Source organism: Chinchilla lanigera, unplaced genomic scaffold (assembly GCF_000276665.1).
Source record: "Chinchilla lanigera isolate Chin_1 unplaced genomic scaffold, ChiLan1.0 scaffold00096, whole genome shotgun sequence".
Classification (NCBI taxonomy): Eukaryota; Metazoa; Chordata; class Mammalia; order Rodentia; family Chinchillidae; genus Chinchilla; species Chinchilla lanigera.
In genome coordinates, this window is record NW_004955497.1 from 2,289,146 (window position 1) to 2,306,487 (window position 17,342).

General features: G+C 43.2%; 1 long non-coding RNA gene across 1 annotated transcript in view; it reads left to right on the top strand.

The window, feature by feature from the left end:
* The first annotated feature begins 1,594 nt into the window (after nt 1-1,594).
* Nucleotides 1,595-17,342, top strand: part of LOC106146830 — a 69,298-nt gene continuing 53,550 nt past the window's right edge. The window contains exon 1 of the long non-coding RNA XR_001231431.1: nt 1,595-1,935. This is a non-coding gene — a long non-coding RNA (uncharacterized LOC106146830). The remainder of the gene's footprint in view (nt 1,936-17,342) is intronic.

Genomic DNA, 17,342 nt, shown 5'->3' on the forward strand with positions numbered 1-17,342 from the left:
TGAACAAAATATATAGTTTTATTATTGTGACTATGTAAATACATACTGCGAATATGTAATATTGCAGAACTAGAAAAAGTCCTTCCTTTTACGTTTTTGTTTTTCCTGAAGTGTTAAAGTGCTTTTCTTTTTGTCTTACCTTTTTGTCTTTATCACATTGTCATATTTTACCAACTTTTCCCAATAGATCTCATCAGCTGTTCACTGTAAAATCCTGGGACTTTTCCTTGCTGCTTCTTTTTTCTTTTCTGGTACAGGGAATCAAACTCACGACCTTGCACTTGCCAGGCAGGCGCTGTGCCGCTGAGCTAAATCCCCAGCCCCGCTTATTGCTTCCTTCGTCTGGCCTCATTGCTTCCTTGATTCTGAGTCTTTCTAGTTTTCGGTTTATTCTTTGGGTCCTACAACTTCCTCTGATGACTGCCTGATGCAATGAGTGGGAAGAAACACTGAGGTCTTCCCGTTCCTGAACATGTCTGTACTTTAATCGTACATTTGATGGGTGTGACTAGAAATCCAGGTTGCAAGTAATTTTCTCTGTGAGGGTTTTGCAGGTGTTATTCTGCCTCCGGTATCCACTGTTACCTAAAAACGCCACCTTGATGCTTTTTATTTTACACCGGGCCTTTTTCTCGATGGAGGCATTAGGGTTACCTCTTCGTCTGGTCTTTGAAAGTTCACAGTGGTATGCACAGGTGTGAACACTTTCCGCCCTTAGTCATGTAGGAACACGTTAAATCTGGAGACTGCTATCTTTTCTCTTTCGGACTATTCTCCTGAGTGCATTTTTTGATAAATTGCTCTTCTCTGCTTTCCCGTTTTCTTGGAACCCCTATCAGTTGAGTCTGGGGCCTCTTGGACTGATTCTCTATGCCTACTATCTTTTACTTAAACTTTGTTTTTCTTTTAATTCTCATCCTGAGGAGGGTCTCCTAATTTGTCTTTCTGTTCTATTAACTAATCATGCTTTTTAATTTCTAAAATTCCCACTTTTTTCTCCCTTTATAGCATTCTGGCCTTGCTTTGTGGAAGCACTAACCGCCCTAATGAGTATATAAATTGGAGCATTCAAATTATTTCTGAATACTCTTTAGCATTTTATCTTGTTTATCCTGGTCTTTTCTTTCACGATGGTGGTTTGTATGTTGGTGATTCTTTAGTTTTAAGGTGAAACCTAATGATGAACTCTGTGTATGGAATGGGGCTTGTGAGTTGGTGGGATTTACCCTAGGGGAAGTAGCGATAGGGCATTTTTACTGAGGAGTTCTGTGTGCTCAGGTTGAGAGTGAGGGTCTGGGTTTCTTTTGCCCTGGCGGTATTTTCCTATTTGTATATTCAAGTGTGCAATTTACTCTTGTTTATACTTCCAGTTATGTTCTCGTTTTCTTCTCCAGAGCCACCCTTTCCCCTTTCTTTCCTGGCTTGGCTGTACTGTTTGGTAAACGCTACCCTTTCAGGTCTTGACATCCCTAGGTTGTGCGCCCTGCAGTCTACCAGGAACACTGTTTCCTGGCGCCTTTGCCTTGCGCAGGCGCAGGCTGCCACGGTTGCTTGCTTTGCGCATGCTCTCTGGAACTCGCTGCCATCTCTCTCTTTCTCCTGCGCCATCAATTCCATCCTTACAGCTCCTCATCCTGCGACTCTGAGAAGTTGCTCTTCCCTTTCCTTTTCTGCACCAGAGCAGGTTTATAATCCCTTCATTTCTTGACTGGCAATTAAGAGACGACTGGAAGGAGGCGGAGGCCATGCGAATATTTCTGGAGAAGACCTTCACCTACAGCACGGCATTCAAGTAATGTAGGGTACGCTCATTTAGGCCGTGGACAAAGCAGCGCGCACTTCCGGGGGGGAAAAGGAGACCGGAAGTGTGCTGCCCCTGCGCGCACGAAGGAGGAAGCGCCTTGCGGACTGCTTCAGGCAGTTTCCTGGAGGGAGGTCAGTTTGGATTCACCTATGCAATGGATGAGGAATGTTTTTTGTTGTTAAAGCATCCAGTATTTAAAAAATATTTTAAAAAAGGATTTGGGCTAGTAGTATTTTTCGAGTCATCAGGTCTCTCTTTTTAAAAACAGAATTAACACGTATTTGTAAGCTAATTGAGATCTAGCTTTAGTCAATCTTGGAAATAGTTTATAGTAAGAGTGCACATTTCATTCAGGGTTTGGGGCAAGTGCTGCGGAAGTAAAGTGCAGTATGAGTGGATTAGTTGAACTGCCAGCACAGGCTTGTAGCACTTCTTCTTTTGTTAGGGCAGTAGTCACATTGGCGGTTAATCATAGCACCATCTTTTCTCAGGGGACGGACTTTCTCAGTATATGTTTGGACCCTGGCCTGGGAGGCATCTCAGTAAGACTTTCTTACCACCTCACATACGTTTTTGCTTGTGGCATTTCAGTAATTTTCATGTACAGAATTTTACTTACGTGGAAAGCAAAGTGGCCCCACTGTGTCAGCTCTCTCTCTCTCTGGTTCTTCTGTTTGTGCAGGAGACTATGGAGATATTTAGCACAGATTCTTGAGTGTTTACTGTAGGTATTGGGACGTTCATACTGTAGCCTCATGGAGGGGTTGTGAGGGAAACAGCTGTGAAATTTGGAAATGTGTGAACCTCCAAAATGTCCATGGGTGCTGTATATAAATATGGGGAATAAATAGGTCCATCAAATGAAATGAAATTAGAGGAATTTAATTTGGATAGTTAAAAATATTTGTTAGATAGAGTTGCATGTGGGGGGCCTATGCCTCTATCCCAGAACTCTGGGCGGCTGAGGCAGGAGGATTGCAGATTACAGCCCAGTCTGGGCCACTTAGTAAGACCCTGTCTCAAAATAAAATATAAAGAAGGACTGGGGATGTAGCTCAGTGCAAAAGCCCCACGTTCAGTCCTCAGTACTGAAAAACAACCACCACAACAAAAACTGTAGAGTGCTAAGTTTGAGGCAGTCTGTGAACACTTTATCAACTCAACAGTGATGTAGGTGTTACTTCTGCAGTTCACAAATAAGGAAACTGAGGCAAAGGAGCCATAGCACAAGGCTCCATAGGATGAGGCATGAGAGCCCAGTCTTTTCACACCATCTCATCTGCCTCATTCTCTGTCCCTGCCTGCAGATTGATTTGTTCTTTTGCCTGGACAGCCTCTTTTACTTACTGAAATCCACTTCCTCTTTTAAGTCCTACCACAGATACCAGCCAACCAGGTTACATAGGAGAACCTTGGTCAATGCTAGCTGGCCGTACCTGATTGTCAGAGGAACTTCCCCTAGTTCCCAACATGGGGTTAACTGTTCTGAGTTCCTCCTCCACTTTGCTTATCTCTTTGCTGATCACTGTTGATCCTGAGTGCCTCTGATTCCTCCACTGGAAAGTAAGCTCCCTGAGGTCAGTAGATGATGTAGCCTTCCTCTGTGCCGTATTTAATTTCCATGGAGTAGTAGTCCACAGCCTGATAGAGTATCTCCTACATGTTTGACACTGATTATTTTTTCTGCAGTGGGGTCTCAGTAGTGCCCAAACAGACTGGCCTTGAACTTCTAATCTTCTCGCCTCAGTTTTCCAAGTAGATGGGATTACAGGTATGCATGAGGGTGTCCGGCTTTAACCCTGTGATCTTTCGGTGAATCACATGGGCTCATATCAAGTCTGGACTGAACATTCCAAGTGTGGGATTGATCTTTGGGATGATGTAGGATAAATAGGGGTCCTGTTGTGCAGACATAGTTTATGCCTGCTGTGTCTTTTTAACTCAGTTTTCTGGGCAAATAGAAGATGACATGAAAGGTACGTAACTACCCAGGGGGGAAAAAAGAAAGAAAGAAAGAAAAAAAAGAGAATGTTTTTTAGTTTCTAAGATATCTGTAGGTGGGACCATTTGTTGTTCATTTTAATTCCACACTCAGAAGCTATACATTGCCTTGCCTCACACATGCACTTTAGGTTATTTAAAGTGTGTTGACCAAGAAGCCCAGAATGAAGATAAAGTCTAAAGCAAAGATGAGCCACGTAGTGTATAGTGTGCCTAAAAGTGAATTTCATCCTCTTACTCTTACCTGATGGAGGCTTTTGATTGTCTAGGCTTCATGAGAGACTTAAGTAGGATTTTTTTTAACGTTTAAAAATGTTTATGTGAATTGTCTCTATTCTTTCATCCTCTCTTTCGGCAGCAATTTTCCTTCTTATCCTTTGCTGTAATTCCTGGGTATTAAAAGGCTGTGTAAATGTGTTATGAAACAAAATTGTATGAATATTCTTATCCTGGAGTTTTCTTTTCTGCGATGCTGTGAGAAATCTCTTTTTTACCTCCTGTCAAGTCTCTGGAGGAATTTTTTGCAGCTAATTTGGGATAATAAAAGCATTTTTGCTGTTATGCAGCAATTCTTTTTAGGAAAATATATATATTTCAGTCACTTCTATTTAAATTTGTCTAAACTGAATGAAATTTCTCCTCCCCTCTTTTTTAAAGGAGTGAATGCATTTGCATGTCTTCGCAGTTATGTGTGCCACCCACCCATTTTCCAGGCAATGGTGCCATTCAGTCTGGACTTCCGTCACATAAACCAGCTTTCCAAGTGATGCTGGTTTGATGCCTAGGATAAAAATTAAAGGGACTGATAATTAGAGGTCAAAACATTATCTAGGAAAATATAAAGGCATGATATAGCTGCTTGGTCTGAAGGTCACCTGTTTGACTGTAAGTGAAATAGGCAATGGGGGATGAAGGGCTAGTTAGCAGCTGACTTTGTTTTTTTTTTTCCAGTACTGGGAATCGAACTCATGACCTTGCGCTTGCCAGGCAGGCACTGTGCCACTGAGCGGAATCCCCAGCCCCAGCATTTGACTTTGGCAATGCTAGACATGGCAGCAGCCAGCAGGAGCAGCTATTCAGTCCCTGTGGGCGGGGAATACACTAGTGATTGAGAGATTTGAGAAGTATTCTACAACAATCCATATACCCAAATAACGACGATCACTTGCCTGCTACAGCACCAAAGCAAGCGTGGCTGCATGTACAGACATCTGAAATGTGAGGCATTAGTCAGGGTTTGCCAGAAAAATGGAATAATAGATAGGGATGTAGGAAGATGTATGTATGTTTATATGTAGGTATGTATGAATATACAGAGAGACAGATGTAGTTAAAAGAATCAGCTCAGAGCTGGGAATGTAGTTCCGTGTAGAGCACTTGCCTCCTATGTTTGGAGCCCTGGGTTCAATCTCCAGTAGCCAAAAGTAAAAAAAAAAAAAAATCAGCTGATGTGATTAGATGACAAGTGCATAGAAAAGAGCCCCATTTCATAAGTAGATGATTGCTAGCTAGCTCCCACAAAGCCCTCCCTCCTAGAGGCCCACAGCACTTCATGGTAGCACCACCCCAGGGACCAAGCCTTCACATAGGGATCTTAGTTCCTATGGGGAGACACTCAAATTTTACCTGAATCATAGCAATAAATAACAGTAGAATACATACAAATTAAGTAAAGATTTAAGCAAAGGACTCAACTGTTGTGACATTTAGGGAAAGAATTTATGTGTAGCTTCTATTACTATGTAGTCAGTTTTTGCTGGTGCCAAGGCTGCAGCCTGGATCATGGAGCTTTTCAGACCTCCTGATTCTTTGGGGGAAGCTTGTCGATCATCCTTCCAGGTTGTGTCTCATTGGAGTTTGAAAGAAACAGCAGTGCATTCTGGACTCCCATGATAGACATTTCTCCGAGTGCTGTCTCTCGGAACTGTGGCATCCGCTCATGTGGTACGTGGCTATGTGGGCTTGCAGGTAAAGCCCTGCCTCACCCCAATGCAACTAATTGGTTGATTAATAGTATTGGTTGATTAGTGGTTGATTAATAGTGTTGATTTTAACCAAAATGGGAACTGATGGACAGGGTTTAGAAACCCATGCAAAATCTCTGAGCAGGGTCACTGCCTTTCTCAGCATCAGAATTCACTCAGGACCGGTTATCGATTAATGATGGTGACAAAAGATGGGATTCAAGTGGCCTGAGCAGCTGCCCTGTCACTCTGTTGTGATGCTTCCTGCAGTGTCCATGGGAAAGTCTTCAGGGTGATCATCTGTTAACTGTGAAAATGCAGGTCCCAGGATGTCTTAGATGCGTAGGTTGGGTTGTTAGGGCTGTTTCCACTTAAAAATATGTTGAATTGTGTGAGAAAACAGGATAATTTGAAAGAAACTTTTTATTGTCACATTACTTTTCAAAGCCTTGCTTCAAATCCAGGCCTTCTGTCCTGATTTCAGTGAGTGATGGCAGGAGGCAGCAGGGAAAATGGTTCCTGGATAGCGACCCCATCCATTCTTTATTTGGCAGCATTACCCTTGCAGTCTGCTGACTGTGACCATTTTTTTTTTTTTTTTTTGTATTGGGAATCAAACTCAGAACCTTGTGCTTGCCTGGCAGGCACTGTGCCACTGAGCTCTATCTCTGGCCCTTTGTAACCAATTTTTGAGTCCCTCATTGTGTTGAAGGGAAAGGACATTATGGAGAAGATGTTACCTTCTTCTCTGGCCTATTTCTCCAGGACAGAGTCCTGTCATAGTGTCTGACACGTCAAAGCTCTTTTACGTTCACGTTATATTTTGCAGTATTGGGGATGGAACACCGAGTCTTACACATGCTCTGCAAGTTCTCTACCACTGAGCTGCATCTGCAGCCATTTTACAATTTTTATTTTGAGACAGGGTCTCAGTAAGTTGCTTAGGCTGGCCTGGAACTTTCAATCCTTTTGCCTCAGCTTCTGGAGTAGCTTGGATTGTGGTCATGTGCACTAGACACAGATTAGGCAATTAATTTTTTCTTCTTAGTGAAGATTTTAAGTGCTTCCTCTCTCAAAGCACGTCATCTTCAGAGGTGTTTTAACTCCTTCCAATCACCAACTCTTCAGAGCCCCTTTCTAGATCTGTTAGCTGAATGAGCTCCCTTCCCATGTCCACTGTCAAGTTGTACCACTGTTGTACACTTTGGACACACCCAGCCTTGGGAACCATAAATGATGTCATCTAACAGATATAAATTAAACATCTAGGTGCTCAGCACATTGAGCGTTGGTGTTAGAAGGCTGAATAAAGCAGCAGTAACATATGAGAAAGGTGGACATGGAACATATCACAAAAGCTGCACAGACTATGGGGAAGAGAAAAACAGGGTGCTAAAGGAGACTGTCATGATGCAAGTTTCCTCTGGACAAGATAATTGAGACAAAAGACCTAACCGTGGGGGGAGCAATCTAGAGAGCAATAGTGGTTTGGAGACTTGGGTGGAAGAGAGTAGAACGTGGTTGCTGGACTGGGTGGAATCAAAGACAGAGTGATCAACCTAGTGTCCACCAGAGGATGAATGGGTAAAGAACTATGGTATGTGTATGCACATGAGATGTTATCTGGCTGTTAAAAAGGAAATCCTTTTGTGACAACATGGGTAGATTTGAGAGCTTGAGGAGTATGTTATCTGAAATCAGATGTGCACAGAAAGATAACACCACATGACTGCACTCACATGTGGAATCTGAACATGTTCTTCTCCTGGAAGCTCAGAGTAGAATGGTTATCATGGCTTGAAGAGTATGGCGAGGGAAGAGGTCAGTCAGCAAATGCAGTGTTGAACCGTGATAAGAGGAATGATTTCTGGTGTGCTCTGTCACAGCAGGGTGAATGTAACTAGCAGCAATGTAGTGTGTATTTCAGAACGTCTATAAGTGAGGATTTTTAATGTATAGTAAGTCCCTGACTTGCGAACATTCAAGTTATGAACTTTCACAGGTACGAGCAGACCTCACATTACAAGCATTTCTGGATGTGAACAAATTGTGGAAGTAGCTCATGCGTCAGCGAGACATTATCACTGCCGTGTGCTTACAGTACAGTGTGAAAGTGCAGTAGTGCAGTGCTAAATCAGAGCCCAGGATGTGTTACATTATATATTTTTGTCAAGGATATGTAAGACTTTGTTGGACTTACTACTTAGGGATGTTCTCCTGGAATGGAACTTGTTTGTAAGTTGGAGAAAATTTTAAGGTGATAGATATGCTAATTACCCTGAGTTGATCGGTACCCAATATAAACATTGGTTAAAACCTCACACTGCACCTCATAAATATGTACAAGTATTTTGTGTCAGTGAAAAAACAAATGCAGAAGGAGCAGAAAGGAGAAAGGAGCAATCCCAGGATGCTGGAGAAAGGGTGGCACCGAGTTATCCTGGGTCTGGTAGACACTCAGTGAGTTTCTGTCTTATTAAAAGGCCAGCTCCTGAGAGTAGTAGTGTCCAGTGTGTGCCTATCCACAAATGAGCCTTCTTCAAGAGGTTCAGTAGCTTCTGAAAGAATTACATTTGTATCAGCCACTTTCTTGTCACTGGGACAAAATACCTGAACCCCCAGCTTAAAGAGGAGAGGTTCATGTTGGCTCACATTTCAGTGGTTCAGCTCATGGTTGTCTGGCTCCAAGGCAAAAATGGTGTGGTAGAAGGGCCTGGCAGAAGAAAGTTGTTCATCAGAAATGGAAGCCAGCAAGCAAGGAGAGAAGGGAGGAGCTGGGACAAAAGTATACCCTTCCAAGTAACATCCCCAGTGACCTACCCATTCTGACCGAGTCCTGCCTCTGAACATGAGACTTCTGGGAGACATGTTAGAACCAAGCTGTAGAAAATGCATTTAGTCCATGTCTAAGAGTTACCAAAGTTTTAACAGTTCCAGTATTACTGAAAAGTTCAAGTCCAAAGTCTCCTCTGAGACTCAAGGCAAACTCATAGATGTGAACCCTTGTAAAACTTAAGAAGAAAGTTTAGCACTTACAACATATAATGGCACAAGTTAAACATTCCAACTCTGAAACAGAGGAATGGGGGATACACAGAACTGAGACCACAGCAAAACCAAAACCCTGCAAGGCAAACATTAAATACTGTAATTGCACGTGCAGCACCCAGGGTAGGTTTCAGTGAGATGTGGGGTCTAAAAGGCTTGTGCAGTCCTGCCTGTATGGCTTAGCTGGTTGTAGCCCATAATGCCTCTCTCTTTGGCTGGCTCTGCTGCCTGTGACTTTCTTCAGCAGGTGTTCCATGCTCCTGGCATCTCCAACTTCCTAGGTTCTCTTCTGCACCTGTAGCTTCACTGTCATACCTCCATACATTGCACTCTCATGGGCTGCTACCAAGGTCTGTGACCTGGCTCACATCTTTGCCTGGCCTCCCAGGCCTTCTTCTGAAATCAGGGTGGAAGCCTAAGTTTCCTCAAAACTCTTGCATTCTGCATTCCTGAAAAGCCAGCCCCATGTGGATGCTCTAGTTAGCTGCCAACCTGAGCATTATCTAGGTTCTCTAGGACTATGGCTATAGTGGCATCTGAGTGCTTTGATGGCTGAACTCGGGGATACACCTCCTTAGACAGCCCTGAAAGCACAGGTATCCTAGGTATTTTCTTTTCACATAAAATATTTACAGTTTTGTACCCCTAACCCTATGATGAGTTGGGTCCTGATGATTTTTGAAATGTCCTCAAGGCATCTTTCTTCTTGTCCTTGTACAAAGTATTTAGCTTCTTTCTAATGCTAGGTGGACTTCAGAAGCCATGCTGTCTTTTGCCCCAGGCTTGAAGATATTTCCTTTTGGGAAAACTGCAAACTTTTAAAATCATTCAGCTTTGCCATTTGCTCCTGATTCTCATTGCAGATCTGGCTAAAAGCAGTTAACAGTATCCATGCCAGTCTGAACTTTGGGCTGCCTTGAAAGTTCCTCTGCCAGGTTAGTCTGCTGCCCTTTATCTAAGTCTCCTATAAAGTTTCACACATGGGAAAAATGTATATAAAATTTCTGCTACAGTGTAACACACATGGCCTCTAGTCCAATTGCCAATAGGGTCCCTATTCCCGACTGAAACCTGAGCATGGCCTTTACTATCTACATTCCTATCAGCACTTTGGTCTTCTGAACACTAACCAGAATTACCCATCAGGCTTTGCTTGCATCATTATAGGGCTTCTCTAATTTGCCTCTCTAAACCTGTCTAAATTCCTCCTGCAAAATGGTTTCAGAGATTCTGAACCACACGATCAGGTACAATTGTAACAACAGCTTCACTCCTGGTACCAATTTTCTGTACTACTCAGCGTTTTCATTGCTGGGACAAAATACCGGACACCTGCAATTTAAGAGAAGAGAGTCTGTATTTTGACTCGCAGTGTTAGTGGGTTCTGTCTATGGTTAGAGAGCTCCAAGTAAGAAGTGCCATGATGAAAGGGCATGGCAAAGGAAAACTGCTCACCACATAGCAATCAGGAAGCAGAGAGCAAAGGGAGGAGTCTGAGGTGAGAATACACCACTGTAGGTAACATCCCCAGTGACTTCTCCTTCTGGCCAGCCCCTATCTCTGAACAAGAGATTTTTGAGGTGTATTTTAGATCTGAACCAAACCATAACAAGCTTTTAAAGGCAATGCCAATGTATGCACCTTAAGATTCCATCTGAATTCTGTATCGTGATTCCAATCTCTGCGATGGCAGCTGTTTTAGTCAGACACTCGCCGACTCTGGGACTGTTGGCTTGTACAGACTCATTCTCTGGGTGTGAAGAGAGAACCTCAAGAGTCCTTTGGCTTCCTCTCCAATCTATAGCAGTATTCTATGGTAGCATCAGAAGGGTGTCACTCATAGGAAGTAGTGATGAAGGTGAGCGTAGAGAGAACTCTTCAATTGACAGGAAGTCAAAGGAACATTCCTAGCCCTCTCCTTTTTCTCTGATATCTTCCAAATCCAAAGCTTTCCCCCAAATTCCAAAATCTTGAAAATTGATAGAAGAGAAAGTTACACATTAGAGAGAATTTTATAAAACATAATTCTTTTTCTATCTATCTTCCATCATCTATCTATTCATCCATCTCTGTCCTCTATCATCTGTATCTGTCTGCCTGTCATCTATTTACCTATCATCTGTTTAATCTGTAATCTGTTTATTCATATCTATCATGTATCTATATATCACATCACATAATTCTCTATCTATCTATCTATCTATCTATCTATCTATCTATCTATCTATGTATCCCCTCTCTCTTCCCACCTCTCTCTTACCTATCTATGACACAGGAATCAAAGAACAGTATGGACATTAATTCTAGGTACAGCTAATAAGAGTTTCATTTTCTTTTTTGGGAGTGCATCTTTTTGAGACAGGGTCTCTCTATGAAGTTCAGGCTGGCTTTGACCACACTTTGTAGCCCAGGCTGGACTCAAACTCACAATGATCCCCCTGTCTCAGCCCCCTGTGTGCTGGGATTACAGGTGTGCACCACCATGCCAGGCCAAGAGTTTCAGAAAATTGTCTAAAAGGCAGAGCAGTCCAAGAGTAGTTTAAGTTAATCTGCAAAAGTAAGGTTTCTTTTTACATTTTATTTTAGTTTTTGGATCACAACTGGAAGTGGGTAAAGGATTGTGTAAAGATAGATTGCTTTACAGTTACCCTCATCTTGTTTAAATTCATATTCTGTGTGGCAAGTTGGGTTTCTAATATATATAAGACAAATGGTATCAATCAAGACAATAAAAACTTAATTTTGCAATTAAATTAGCTTATAAAATATTTAAAGTGTTCACAGACACACAAGCAAAAATATATAGTTTTCTACATTCTATTTTAAAGGAAATAAAAATAGAGGAAGAGTTGAATACCCTGTCCTCCAGCAGTCTAGTTTCTTACCCTTCCTACATCATCCTTAAGTATGTATATAATTAGTCATTTTGTGATTAATTGACATTGTCTTTAATATATGCCATATCCCTTATTGCTTTCTTCTGTATAATCATGTAGAAAATGAAAATAATATATGATATTATTTTGTATATTTAAAAAAGTTATAAATAGGGATCTACTTTGTAATTAATATATTTTCACTACCTTTCTGATCATGTTTTTGAGACCTAACTATGCACACAACATAAATATAGTTAATTTTTATGTTTTTATGTGCTACTGTATGAACATGTCAGATTCATTTATCTATTCCAAGCTTATTTTCAAATGTATTGTGGAATATTTTAGATATTTCCAATGTTTTTCCTATTAAAATATGGAGAGGGCCCTGTACCACTGTCTATGCACGTCGAAGACTTTAGTTGTTTCCAGTGTTTTTCCTATGAAAATAGAGTCAAAAGCATTCTTACTCACATCTCTGTGTGCGTGTGTATTGGGAATTTCGGTTGGGTGTATGCTTGGGGGTGAAACCTATTGTGTTGTAGGTAATGGCATTATTATTAGATATTGCTAAACTGCTTCCCAAATGTATTTGTATCATTTGATGATTCTGTTAACCTATAAAGAAGGCCAAGTTCTAGCCAAAAGACCAAAAGAAAATAGTAAATTGAAGGGAGTGCCTGGATGCTGAACTAAGGTACCCGCCCTTAGCAAGTACTTAAAGATTTTATTCTGAGGTCCAGTCATTATAGAAAGTAGGAACAAAATTCGGGAAAATACGAGACCGGAAACCATGGACGGGAGGTGGGTGTAGAGTAAACTTTTCATTTCCTCTCCTGAAGCACAGTTGGGTGGGGTTGGAGGGAAAGATCATCTGGAAAGCGGTCCCAAGACCTTGAATTTCTGGCCGCATCTTCTGTGGCTCAGCGAACCTGGCAGATAGTCAGCCTATCTTGTTCTTTAGGAAGTCCTGATTCATGATGTCTAACAATGGCCAACTCTTCCTACACACATCTCAGAATATGTCTCTCCTTTCCCACCCCATCTTTGGCTATCCATTCATGGTAGGAGGGCCAGGATAGAGCAATTTATAGATTGGAAAAAAAATGTTGGTTTGGTTTTAAATATATTTAAAAAGCATGGCTTTTTAAAGCATGGCTTTAAAATTGTATTGTAGCATGGCTACATTACTATAACTTCAAGCATATTTCAGAAAGCCATCTGTACAGAAAATATTTTCCTATAAACATGCACTTGCTAACAGAATATTTGATATGGGTTAGAAATATCAAGAACTCCAGCTGGGAAGGGCTATTATAAAGTTCACTAAGAAGTAAACTTAATGGAGAAATGATCCTGGGGTTCACGCAGATCATTGATCTCAGACAATTTCACAACCTTTTTCTTGCTTTATCTTTATGGTGCTAACAAATACATCAGCTGAAATGAGGGCATTTGGAGGAACAAACTGGACCATTTCTTCTGATAAATCATGAATAGCTAACTAGCTACTTATTCTAGGGAATAGACTAAGAGCTACAGAGCATCACCTGAAAATGTCTTTACACAAAGTTGATCAGGTGTCCAGCATTGTGGCATCAGCAGTGTCTTTGACTTTCATAGACAGTGGTACAGGGCCGTAACTGAGGCAGGGTAGGGGACTGGAGCTGACAGATGATCACTTACCGTGATCCCTGCTGACCTAGGCTCTGCCTCTGTAGGTGTGACTTTACATCCACTCTGAGAACTTTCTCAGCACCCTGGGGGCTTGTGTTATCTGCTGCTTTATCTCCACTCCTCTGTGCATAGCCAGCGTGGGCTCCATCATAGCTCACAGCTCTCCAGGGCAGAGCTTCACAGGCAGAATTGACAATGTCCCTTCAAGTGAGCTGCTCGTCATGTCACCATTTAGAGCTCAGGGTCTTAGACTCATCTGTATCCTTCCTCATTTGCATCTCCCACTAGTGACTGAATCTTGAGAGGGTTTTCATTAGTGAGGCTGCAGACCTCCACCTCTCTCCCATCTCCTGTCATGGGCAAGAGCAGTTCCTTCAGTGATCCCATCTGGACCATAGCAATGTTCTTCTTATCCCTCTGTTTGTGTCCTGGCTTTGCACACAACTAGCTGCCTAATGATTGTTAGTTTGGCTTTGATCACGGAAAGCCTTCACTCAAAATATTATATTATATCAGGTGAGGGCTCGCGAGGAGAGATGGGCGCCTAGGTGGGAAAGCAGTCAGAGCAGGCGTGGAGGTTAGCCGGGTGTCACGCGGGGAGGTGGGCCGGGAGGAGGGGTGAGAGGAGAAGGAGAACGCCCCTCTCGCCTGGAGAAGTCAGCTTGGGCGCAGCAGGTGGGAGCTGGAGCATGCAGATTTGAGCTCCCGGGTTCTCCCGTGTGCTTGCTCCCCGGCAGTGGGCAAACTGATTGCGCTCTTTGCGCTTCTGTCCACTTCTCTGTAAAGTGGGTGGTGGGCACCACGCTCGTCCCAAGGCTTGTTCTGAGATTTAAATGGGACAAGCCATTCGGAGCGCTCAGGACAGGGCCTGGCACAGAGCATGTTAAACTGTGAGTGAGGGTGTGAACCGCAGGTAGCAAGAGAGTCTGGCCTGTACTGCGGAAGATCTGTTTAACACCTGTGTAAGGCAACGCCCGTCTTCTCCTCTCTGACTTTAGAGACAGTTCAGCCTCCCTAGTCTCTCCCAAATACCGAGGCAAGCTGTATACACAGAAATCGCAGAGGAGGTTTTCCATTGTGAGCGGTTTGTCCCCTCCTGTCCCTGGCCGCCTTGTGTTTCTCAGCTGGCCGGCCAGCGCCTGCTTCCTTCGCCCTCCCTCCAAACCTGTCTCCTACCCTTGTAGTCTGCTCAGGGGTTGATAGAAAGAAGGACAACACATGGCTGCCACTCTCAAGGACCTTGTCAAATGGCTGCATTAAAATTTGGCCTATCCAAATCCATTTTTAGAAACTTTTGTTTCACTGGAATGAGAATAAGTAAAAATAGCCCGAGCAAACATTTCAGAGGTGTCTTAAGTTGCTCTACGCGCATTTTTCTTCTGCGGCTGTATCTTTTGCTGCTCAAGAGAGACAAAAGTAAATTCTTAGCAGCCGTGGGTTCTATTTATGCTCCGTGGTACATTATGTTTCTATAGCATCAGCTCAGGGAGCTGCAAGGGCCTGTCCTTGTGGAAATCCAACGCTTTTTGTGTGGTTATCAACCGTCTTCCTGTGCATTCTCACATCAGCTCCATGAGCGTGTGAGGAGAGACAGGTCCATGTGAAGAAGATCTTCCCTAAGCAGCGCTCAGTCCCCACATCATATACCGGACACAAATCCTGCCAACCTGGCTTCTCTTCCACTCCCTGCCAGTTTTGTCAGGAAAAAAAACGACAGACCGGAAGCGTTTGTCAGATAGTTTGCCTGGGAAGCCCAGCAAGCCAGCGGGTAAAGATCAATGCCTAACTGTCAACGTATGACATGCGCTCTCACCCTAATAGCATGCGTTCATCTTGGCAAATGGGGGCACCTTCTTCCCTACAGCATGCCTGCCACTGCCTATGTAGCTTGGTAGGGTTTTAAAAGAGCACTGCTCTGCTTCCTCCTGAAGACAGTTCTTCTTTCTCTAATTATTTACTCAATGGTCACGCTTTGGGACAACAAAATATAACATATCAGCTCACCCTATTGAATAAACACATTTCTAATTAAAGTGGAGGAGTTTATTCTGGATGGAGGAGGGGAAGCAAGGCTACAAGACCCATCTGTTGTTGTTTGGACCTCACTTTGAGGGAGTCATACAATGCAAGCTGTGCAGACAGAAGCTCCACATGGCTGCTCCTCCTGTGGCCCCCTTAGAGTTCTGTGTCCACGCTGGTTTCCATGGAGCTGTGTACTCTCTGGGGCACACGGGAGGATGCGGCGTGGCCAGATTACAGGGTCTTTCTCTGTTGTGCACCAGCACAGGAGGGAGGAGGACAGGCGGCTGCGGCCCTTATTGGCTCATTCTTAGTGCTTTGCTTGTTAGTGACCACCTTGGGAGTTTCAGTGCAGGGGCCTCCCTTCATGGACCGGCAGTTAGAGCCCTGCAGGGAGCTGGTGGGCAGCAGGGTTTCCATTCTATGCCTTTATATTTGTCGCTACCTACTTCTTATATGATCCGTTGTTTCTGCAGTACCTCCTTGGCCTTTCTCATTTAATTCACACCCAAGTCCAGGAGTTACGAACAATGGCCAACAACAAGTGACAGCAGGCAGAGTGAGTATGTTGACGGTCTTGCTAGGTATTGGAGATAATTCCAAAAGGTGAATTTACTATCTTACATATAATTGGAGAAATGGAGGCTCAAGTAGGATTAAGCTACTTGACCAGAACCACATAATAATTTGGAAAACTAGAATGTGAACCCAAACCTTGGGGACCCTCAGGCCTGTTTCCCTCCATGGCTCCCAGGGAAGCTTATTTCTGACGGAGACAGTCATTTCTGGGTCCCACTGGGGAGGCTATGATCGGTATCTCCCAGTGAGCCGTAGGCCTATGCAGGGATGCAGGCTTAGAGCTTTATCTGCTCCCTCATTTACCTTGCTTAATACGCCATTGTTAGTTACCCATTTTATGCTAGATCTTTTTCTCTTCCTATTTTTATGAAAGAATTTTCCATGAATTTTGTAACCCATTAAAAAGATTAAGCCCAATTGAGCCAAGAGATAATATGGTTAAAGGACATGATATGTTATTAAAGATTTTGCAGTTCTTATCCAAAGCTTTTTTTTTTTTGGTACGGGAATCAAACTCAGGGCCTTGTACTTGCCAGGCAGGCACTGCACCACTGAGCTACATCCCCAATCCATCCAAAGCATTTATACTTTAGATTATAAAAGTTCTCTATTGATAAGGTAAAAATGTAACATTTACTGATATTTTACATATAAAAACAACAGGAAACAGACTGTGATTGACAGTTCCTTTTTTCTCCTCCTGATAACAGTAGATTGAGTCGTTGAAGTCAGTAGCTATCTTTCTTATTGAACTCCTCTGTTTTAATGCCATGTCCTGCCGCTCTTCATGGACTGGGTAAACTGTGAGCGACAGGGGTTACTGGGTCACAGCTCTGTGGTTCTGTGGAGGCTGGGAAGCCCAGGGTTGGGGAGCGCGTCTGGGGAGGGTGTTTCCCACCAGACAGAGGTGGTGGCTGTCAAACATTGTTTTTTTCTTTTCTTTCTTTTTTCTTTTTTGGTAGTCGGGTTTGAACTCAAGGCTGTTGCATATCCTCAGATCTTTTAAAAATTTTTATTTTGAGTCAGCGTCTCAACAACTTGCTAAGTTGCCCAAGCTGGGCTTGAATTTACAATCCTCCTGCCTCAGACTCCCAGAGTGCTGTGCTTCGGCGTCTATTCCACAATAAACCACTCCCCCCCATCACTGCTTTAACCCTAGTTACTAGGGCACAGCCTTTGCGGCCTAATGGGCTCTTAATCTGCCTCTGAACTCTGCTCTGATGGCGCCCATTTCCTCAGAAGTTTTGGGGGACGTCAAGCCAGAGCACCCGAGACACTTGTTTTGCTGCCTCCTCCTGCAGGAGTGGCGGAAGCGGGGGTAGGGGTGCGGGGGTTGAGGTGACAGGGAGACACTTTCAATCTCTGGTGCTT